This window comes from Gossypium hirsutum, chromosome D10 (assembly GCF_007990345.1).
Source record: "Gossypium hirsutum isolate 1008001.06 chromosome D10, Gossypium_hirsutum_v2.1, whole genome shotgun sequence".
NCBI lineage: Eukaryota > Viridiplantae > Streptophyta > Magnoliopsida > Malvales > Malvaceae > Gossypium > Gossypium hirsutum.
The window spans coordinates 23,938,155-23,947,644 of record NC_053446.1 but is presented as its reverse complement, the minus strand read 5'-3'; positions in this window follow the sequence as shown (position 1 = coordinate 23,947,644).

The following is a 9,490-nucleotide window of genomic DNA, read 5'->3' as shown; positions in this document are numbered from 1 at the left end:
AATGAGGGGATGCATGCTTACTTGGATGAGTTTGTGAACAATAAGTGCACTTTTAAGAACTTTATGGAGTAGCACGATCTGGCTCTAAAAGAAAAACATGAGAAAGAGTTGAAAGCTAAGTTTAAGTCTAAGTACAATAAAGCCATTTATTAGTCTGGATTCTTATGGAAAGAGCAATTGAAAAAAAAAACTCTTACTTGAAATATATTAGTGTAAGTTGAGGATTCCTATTGATGACACAAGAAATCCAATTCTAAAGCAGCTTGGTGTGAAGACATTTGGAATATAAGATAGCTCAATAAAGAATGACTACTATGGAAACAGATTTGTCTTCATAATGGATTACAGACATAAGGGTCATTATTAGGACTGCAACTACAAGTGATTTAAGTCTAAAGGCATTATAACTTGCCACATTATGAAAATGTTGGCCCCTAAATTAATGTATTGAATGACAAGTACATAAAAACAAGATACAGAAATGATGTTTATCAATCTCACTTAGATAAAATTTTTAAAGGAGGATTTCCAAAAATGTTTGTTAAATACCAAAAATACAAACAACTTCTTGATTACTTTGACCATGTTGTTGATATTAGCATGCATAGCAATGTTAAAATTAATTATATAAAAGTAAAGCTTATTGAATTAAGGAATAAGCTGTTAAATTGGAATCGCAGTGTTGAAAGTAACCCTATAATACAAAATCCTACAATAGGATGAAGGTGTGGCCTTAAAATACAAAATCTTGAGGTTGCTCAAACTCGAGGAAGGCCATGTACAAATCGATTGAGGTATATACACTTAATATATCCGGCAAGGGAAGGTGTCTATAGGAGGAGAGGTAGTGTTTAGGGTTAAATATGTTACCGATATTATTAGTATCTTTGTATAGTTTAAATTTATTGCAAGTATATAATGAGTTATATGTAAAAACATAGTTTGTTGGTAATGGATCCACATGACTAATTGGAACAAACAAAACAGTTTAATGATAATCAATCCATTCCGATATTAATGAATGTGACTCAAGTTCCACTAACTTGCAAACAAAATAGTTTTATATTTAATGCATTCATATATTTAACCATATATATATATAATTTAGGCATATTTCTAACTTAAAAAAATGGTATAATTTAAGTATTAATAAAAAAGTGAGGTCATAGATGAATTTTTAAAGTTTTTATATGTAACACGTAATCAATATATGTGATCCATTTGAACATACCAAGTCAATCTATTTTATTTTTAAGGGTATAACCATAAATATCTTTATTTTTTTTACGGTTTGAACTTAATTCTGTTTGAGCTGGAAGTATTCAAATAAAGTCTCCCTAAAAATATGACTTTAGAATTCGAACTAAATCCAAATCAATCTGATTCGGCAGTGATAATCAACTTCGGTTTGAAGTACATATTGAAACTATGCAATATATAATTCTAACAAAGAAATCTCATACAACAATTGGACACATCAAATATTTTTTTAGATTGGTAGAGCTGCTTGTTAATTAATTAACTGACATCAGAAGAGAGTTGTTAATTAGTGCTTAGAAATATATATTGAAACAAAAAATTAATATATAAATAAACGTAGTCAAATATATTAGATTATGATATACTCATATGTAAGTGAAAATAATTATATAAAAAATTATTAAATATTAAAGTGAAAACCAAATATGACTTTGGTTAAAATGGTAAAATTAAGATAATGAATATTAAGATGGTTTGAGTTCAAATATCATCATATGTATAGATATATTTTTAAAAATTTATCAAAATAGAAAAAGACAAATATTAAAGATAACTTTCTTAACTTGTATGGAACAGTGGTTAAAAAGGTTGAAATGGTCTGAATATGTGGTAGGGTGTGATAACTTGTAAGTAAGTCAAGCTCTTTCTGATAAGTCGAAAGATAGGCAGCCTTTGGCACTGGGCTGAATATATTTGAGTTACCACTGGCTAATGTTACTGCTGCTCTTCATGTTGATGCATTACGCTCTTGATTTGCATGCTTTCTATTGTTTACTAAACTAGGCGCTGCCCTCTCTTATATTCAAACAAAAAAAGTTGAAGGCAAAAGCATTGACTTTTCATTTAGTGAAGAAATCAATATTAATTTTTATATTTTTCTTAATTTATATAATTTTCATTATTTTAATAATTTTTATTTTTTTCAATTTTAATAATTTCTATAATTTTTTGCATTTTTATTATTTGTACTATTTTAAATTAATAAAATCCAAAATTCTTATTATCTTAAGAATTTTAACTTTTTCAATTTTTAATATTTTTATAATTTATTATTTTTCATCTATAATAATATTTATAATTTTCTATATTTTATAATTTTTTGCACTTTTTATTATATATATATTTTTATTTTTAAAAATTTTATGATATATTTTTATTTTTAAAAATTTTATGATATTTTTTAACATTATTATATTTTTTATAATTTTTATTGATTTTAAATTTAAAAGTCTTTTTTTTTGCCACGAGGCATAATACTGGCATTTGTCACGTGACAAAAAAAAACTTGGAAAAACAACTGCTAGTACTTTTTTGTTTGGTACAAAGGCTACTGTTACTTTGTAATGGTTGAGCATTAATTTTAATAGTTAGAGGGCTGAACTGATTGAAATTTGAATGTTTTGGTTCAATTGAGTGCAAAAATGAATAAAAGTTTAATTGTTTTTTTTTTAAGTTCAAAAGCTTTAAAGACTCTTTAGTTATTTTCTTATGAAATAATTTTTTATAGCCAACTAATTTAGTAAAATTAAAATTCTTATAAATATGGAAAATCTTATAAAAATATTTTAAATGACACATTTAGTAAGATAATTAATAATAATGGTTATATTGGTCAATTCAAAGTTTTTAGTAAAATCAAAATTCTTATGATAAATTTTTATCAAGTAACTTTATTTAAGCAAATATTTTAGTAAAATTAAAATTCTTATTTATAAGTATGATAAAATTTCTTATCAATTTTTTGAACTAAATATTTTAGTAAAATTAAAAACTATATTTATAAATGTGATAAATTTTATAAATAATGAAAAATCATTTTAAATGAAAAATTCAATAATATAATAAACAACAAATGTTATATTGGTTAGTTAAATTTTTTTTTAAAACATGTGTTTTTATATATACTAATTTTTAATTTTTTTTTATCTGAAAAAGAAGTTAATTAGATAAAGTAACTCAATGTTGGATACAAACATGGCCCCAAGGCATCAGCCTTTACAAAAAGGAATAATACAATTAGGTGGGGAGGGGCAAATACACAAAAGATCATTCAAGTTACAGTAAACAAAAGAGATTTGCAAAAGATGGTTACTATCCAATCTTGCCATCATATTCGCACACCTATTCCCCTCACGGTATGTGTGCTGCAATCGAACCTGATCGAAAAGTTCAAGGAGACATCTGCAATCAGAAATAAGACTACCAAGTAAATAGTTTCTCACATCAAGTTTGGTAAAAAAACTCAATACAACTTAGTGTCAACTTGAACCTCAAGTTTATAAATATTCCATTGAATAAGAAGGTTAAGCCCATTCCTTAGTCCCCACAACTCATCTTCAACACTAGAGACAAAAGGGATGCATCTATAAGTGTAACACTACACACCCGTCCTAGACGTTACGGTCGGATTATGGAGGTTACTTTGTTACGTAAAGACATTGTCGATTAATTTTCGTGTTAAACTCATTTTTAATTCAAAGGAAACAAAATTGATAGATTTATCGAAAACGTAAGTATTTAGAAAATTACGTGCGCTTTTGATGGAAACCACGTTTTACTGATTTAATCAAAACAAACATAGTCATTTAACCACTTGCGTCCCAAAACATCGTGTTATTTATAAAACCTTGCAGCAGAAAAAACGTTTTAAAGTTATTAACTTAAAAAATCATAAAATTTCCTCATTTACGCCGTCTTGTTAAAAACTACCAATTTTAGTTAATACATTTGCAAAATAAATTTCAAACCAAAATTAAAATCCCAAAACAAATCAAGAAGTCCAAATGTCTGTCAAGTCCAAAATTTAATCTAAATCAAACTTAAACCAAAATGTGCAAACTGAGCTCTAGAATCGCCGCCCAATCCTAAGCCTGAGGGTCACCTGAAACGAAATAAAACAAAGGAGTGAGCTAGAAGCCCAATGTGTGACTTGGCACACATGCAAAATTTTCTTACTCATAACGTACACATATGCAAATGTCAGATCAGAATTTTTAGAACACATATATCTTTTTTTTTTCATTTTTCAAAACATATAGCATATCAAAACAAATCTTACCCCATCCGCTACACACCATCTTCGTCCAACCAAGAACATCAATTAGGACTACAGGAGTCCATCCATCCAATCAAACCAGTAAGTGGCAATATGCCACTCAAAATATGCAACTGAGTTGCCAGACAGTAAATGCGGTTTAACTGCAAAAAGTTGTAGTAGAACTGCCAAATACACTTCCTCCATAATATCAAAACCCACCCTAATGTTTATACATAATCATGTTAACTTACATACGTATCAGATAGGTTGCATGGCATGCATGTCTAAACATATATTTACAGAGCATAATATAACACATAACTTACACAAAATGAATCTTACTTAACATGCTTTGTAAGCTTACTTGTGTGTAACACACCGAATTTTCCGCTTTTATAGGCCTACGAAAATGCCCACGGATCCTATTTATGAGTCCCATAATTGAACCCTAATCGAGCCTTTAAAATTGGCCTAAAGGGCCCACACGGTAATGTGACCCACACGGTCCAATAAGTCAGCCCGTGTGGTCCACACGGCCTACCTGTTCAGGCCGTGTGCTCCACACTGCCTGGCACATGGTCTGGCACACGGCTGTATGGTGCACACGGTCGTGTGACGCTGGGTAGTTTTGAAAATAGCCCATATTTTCAAGTTTTTCTGAGTTTCAGTCTAGTTTTTTAGGTTAGTTCACACACCTGACAATATTTTTTATTAGCCAAACAATCGAGAAATCCTACAATTAATCATCAAACCACACCAATTAACCATCAAAGGCCCATCCAAAATCACATTCCTTTATCAAAATTCTAGTCCCTAAAGCGAGGTTCGAGTACTTACTAAGAAAACAAATTCCAAACGAGAACTACTCTGCTAGAGGAATTTGATTCTCACACGCCTAATCAAAATCACAAAAACACCTAACATAACATGGAAAGGAAACTAAAAACCAACAACTCTAATATTTTTCAAAAACAAATTATTTCTAAAATAACAAAAAATTATATTGACAAAACTTACACTACGCTTTGAACTACGACCGAATTGTGAGGAATACAAACAAACACAAAAGAAGATAGGATGCCCAAAATCAAAAGTAACAGAAAAGAAAGGAAACTCAAAAGAAAGTAAAAGAAAAGAAAGAAGAAAAATAGAAAGGGAAGAAAAAAAAGAAACGCGAAAGAGGTATGTGAAAAGTTGGACGGTTCGAAGTGGGAGTAAAATTAGGGATGATAACTAAAAAAAAATTAAAGTAATTAAATTTTAACCAAATCCTAACCCACCAGATTTTATGGAATTTAATTTGAACTTTACTTCAAAAGAATGGTCCAAATAAAAAATATTTCACATTTCCACACAACGGGATTCAACCTTAAGATCTATGGGTAACTTGAAACCTTACCACTAAAACAGCAGGCTCATTCTTGTTAACAATCCAACGAAAATAAAAGATAAGCACAAGACCTCAAGCTTAACATAATGCCAAAATTACTAGGAAAAATCCAAAACAAGGAAATTGAACCCAGGATCTAAAGCAAACATCTAAGGCACTTAACCACCATACTAAATCAAATTATTTAACATACTTTAATAATCTAAACACAAGAAAAGTGGGTCGTTGCAAATCTCCCCTCCTTAAAGAAATTTCAGCCTTGAAATTTACTCGATTCAAAGAGATAGGGATACTATTAACGAATTGAGTCATCGGGCTCCCAAGTGGCCTTCTCTAAACTATGATTCCGAGACAACACCTTAACTAATAGAATGGTCTTTCTCCTCTAGACCTTAACCTCATGATCTAGAATCTGTACCGGCTCCTTAAAAGACAAATCCGGCCTCAACTCAATTTCCTCCACTGGAACCACGTGAGAAGGATCAAATCGATAACGCCTCAACATGGACACATGAAAGGTGTCATGGATGCGATCAAACTTCAGATGTAGCTCTAACTGATAAGCAACTAGCCCAACATGCCTCAATATCTTATACGACCCGATGAAAGGAGGGCTTAACTTGCCCTTATGCCCAAATCTGAGAAATTTTTCCACGGCGATACCCTAAAGAAAACACGATCCCCTACCTCGAAATCAATATTCTTTCTCTTAAAGTCCACATAAGACTCCTGTTTATTAAAAGCGGCCTTAAGTCAATCTCAAATCAAAAGACCTTATTCTCAGTCTCAGTCACTAACTTAGGACCCAAAACTTTCCTTTCACCCAACTCAGTTCAACAAATAGGAGTACAACATTTCTAACCATACAAAGCCTTATAAGGCTCCACCTGAATGCTAGGCTGAAAACTAGCGGCAGAATCTCCGACCATGCAAAGCCTCATACAAAACCTTGGAAGAGAATTTAGCTAGCGACAGAAACTCCTCCCAATTACCTCGGAAGTCAATAACATAACTCCGAAGCATATCCTCTAAAATCTGAATTTCTCTCTCAGACTGGCCATCAGTCTGCAGGTGAAATGTCGTACTGAAATTCAGTCGAATACCTAGAGCCTCATGTAACTTCTTTCAAAAGTAAGAAGTAAACCGAGGATCAAGGTCTGAAATAATCTATATTGGAACCCCATGAAGCCTAATAATCTCGGAAACATAAAGCTTTGCCAACTTCTATAAAGAGTAATTGATTATGACTGAATGAAGTGAGTAGACTTAGTCAAGCGATCCATAATAACCCAAATAGTGTCATTATTAGTAGGTGTTAAGGGCAACCCACCAATGAAGTCTATAGTTATTTGTTCCCATTTCCGCAATGAAATCTGAACTGGTTGTAGCAAACCAGAAGGAAGTTAGTGCTCAGCCTTAACTTGCTAGTACGTCAGACAATGGGATACAAATTCGGTTACTATTTGGATTACTGTACATCTTATTACCATCAGGATGCATAACATAAGAACTACTATATGATTCCTACAGAATAGATTGCCTCAAATTCCCACAATTAGGAACACAAATCTGACCTCGGAAATGCAAAATACCATCACTATTAAACCCAAAATCAAAAGTATTACCCTTATTAATCTGTTGAACCCGACTGATTAGAGATTCATCCAAAAGTTGTTTACCCTTAATCTCATCTAACCAAGTCAGCTCAACTTGCAATTTAGTTAGAATCCCATCATCATCAAACAAACTTAGGTGAGCAAACATCGCCTTCAACTTGGACATAGATCTTCGACTAAGAGTATCGGCCACCACATTGGGTTTACTAGGATGATACTCTATCTTACAATCATAGTCCTTAAGCAACTCGATCCAACGACACTACCTAAGATCTAGCTCTTTCAGCGTGAGAAGATACTTAAGGCTCTAATGATCAGTGTAGATAATGCACCTTTCACCATACAGATAATGCCTTCAAATCTTAAGCTCAAAGACAACTATGACAAGCTCCAGGTCCTGCGTCAGATAATTACCCTCATGCTGTTTAAGTTGTCTAAACGCACGCTACTACCTTACCCACTTACATCAGAACACAACCCAAACTGGTATAAGACGCATCACTATACACAACAAACTCTTTCTCAGATTCGGGTTTTATTAGAACTGGTACCTGAGTTAAAATCGATTTGAACTTTTCAAAGCCCGATTGCTGCTTAATAGCCCAAACAAACGAAGTATTCTTACTGTAATACCCAAATTTTGCCCGGCTCGAGCCCAAATATTAAAACCCACATATAAAAAAATATATATACATAATAAAAGTCCAATAACATCAGTCCAGATTACAAACCAAAATAAATTAAGCCCAAACCTGATTACAAAACCCAAATCATTTAACCTAAACTACCCAAAATCAACCCAATACAGTGGCCCAAATGCTTAAATGCTAACCCACTAAGGCCCATTAAAATTTAAACCCAATTTGCCTAGACCCTATCCCAATCACGAAGCGGCCCAACACAAAATCAGAAGCTGAAACCCTAGCAGCTTCCAGCGCCATTCTCCCCAGCCACGCACGCCTCCGTACAGCCTTCACACACCGCCACGCGCTGCGCATACGATCGTACCTGCACACAACAAACAAGCAGCAAACAGAAAGAGAAAAGGAAAAATAACAAAATAACAACAAAAAAGAAAAATAGGAGAAAAATAGAAGGAAAAATGGATGTATTTTCGGGGCTATAAAACCCCATTTCTGTATTGTTTCGAGGTTTTTTTTCACACGTATTGAATAGGAGAAAAAAGAAAAATATTCAGAGAGAATTCAAAGGTAATTTAGAATTTTTCCTTTCGCCTTTCGTTTTTATTTTTCTGTCAGATCTCTGTTCTTCATTTTTGCTCATGATTCGAGAAAAATAACAAAAAAGAGAATTTAGGAAGTAAGAAAAATACCTCATAGCCGGATCCTGGTTCTCTCCGTCGCAATCGGAGTTTGAGCAAGGATTCGGAGTTCCTTTTCGAACGACTGCTTCACAGAACAGCGCCGAAAACAGCAAGCAGATCTTTTAGGTTTTATTTTAAATAAAATAAATTACTGATTGCTCTAGGGTTTGGCTTATAAGTGGTGAAAGAAACGACGTCGTTCAGAGCCTGTGCAGTGGCCATGATACGACGCCGTTTAGAGGCTCAGACTTGCGTGGTGACCCGACCCGGGGCAGGATCCGCGAGCCTCTATTCATTGGTCTATTTGCGCAGTGAGTCCTTCCGTGTTTAGCATAATTTCAATTGGATTTTATTCATTTTTTAAATTTGAACTACGAATTTGATTTTGATTTCATTTAAATCCATATTCAAACGTCGTCATTTTCATCAAACAGATTAAAATCCTCAGAGTTATGCGTTTATTTGCTGTTTTAGTCCCTCGTTTTTTTCGAAGTACAAATTTAATCTTTCTTTTATTTTTATTTATGTTTGCTACCTATTAAATTTTGTTTTACTTTCAATATTTTTATTTATGTTTTTTTATCGAGGATATGTATTATTATTATTATCTTATATATATATATATTAAGCTAATATATGTATTTTATTTGCTTCAAATTTATTTCAAATTCGACTATTCAATGGTTATTTTAATTCTATTTTGAGTCTATTTTGAATTCATATATTTAATTTATTTTAGAACTTTCATGTATAGGGTATATTAATTATTTTTTTCCCTCTCATTGTCTTGATGTATCTCTTAGAAAATTGATTATTAATTCATTGGATGTTAAATTGTTAATATTGATGTTTGTAAGATATGA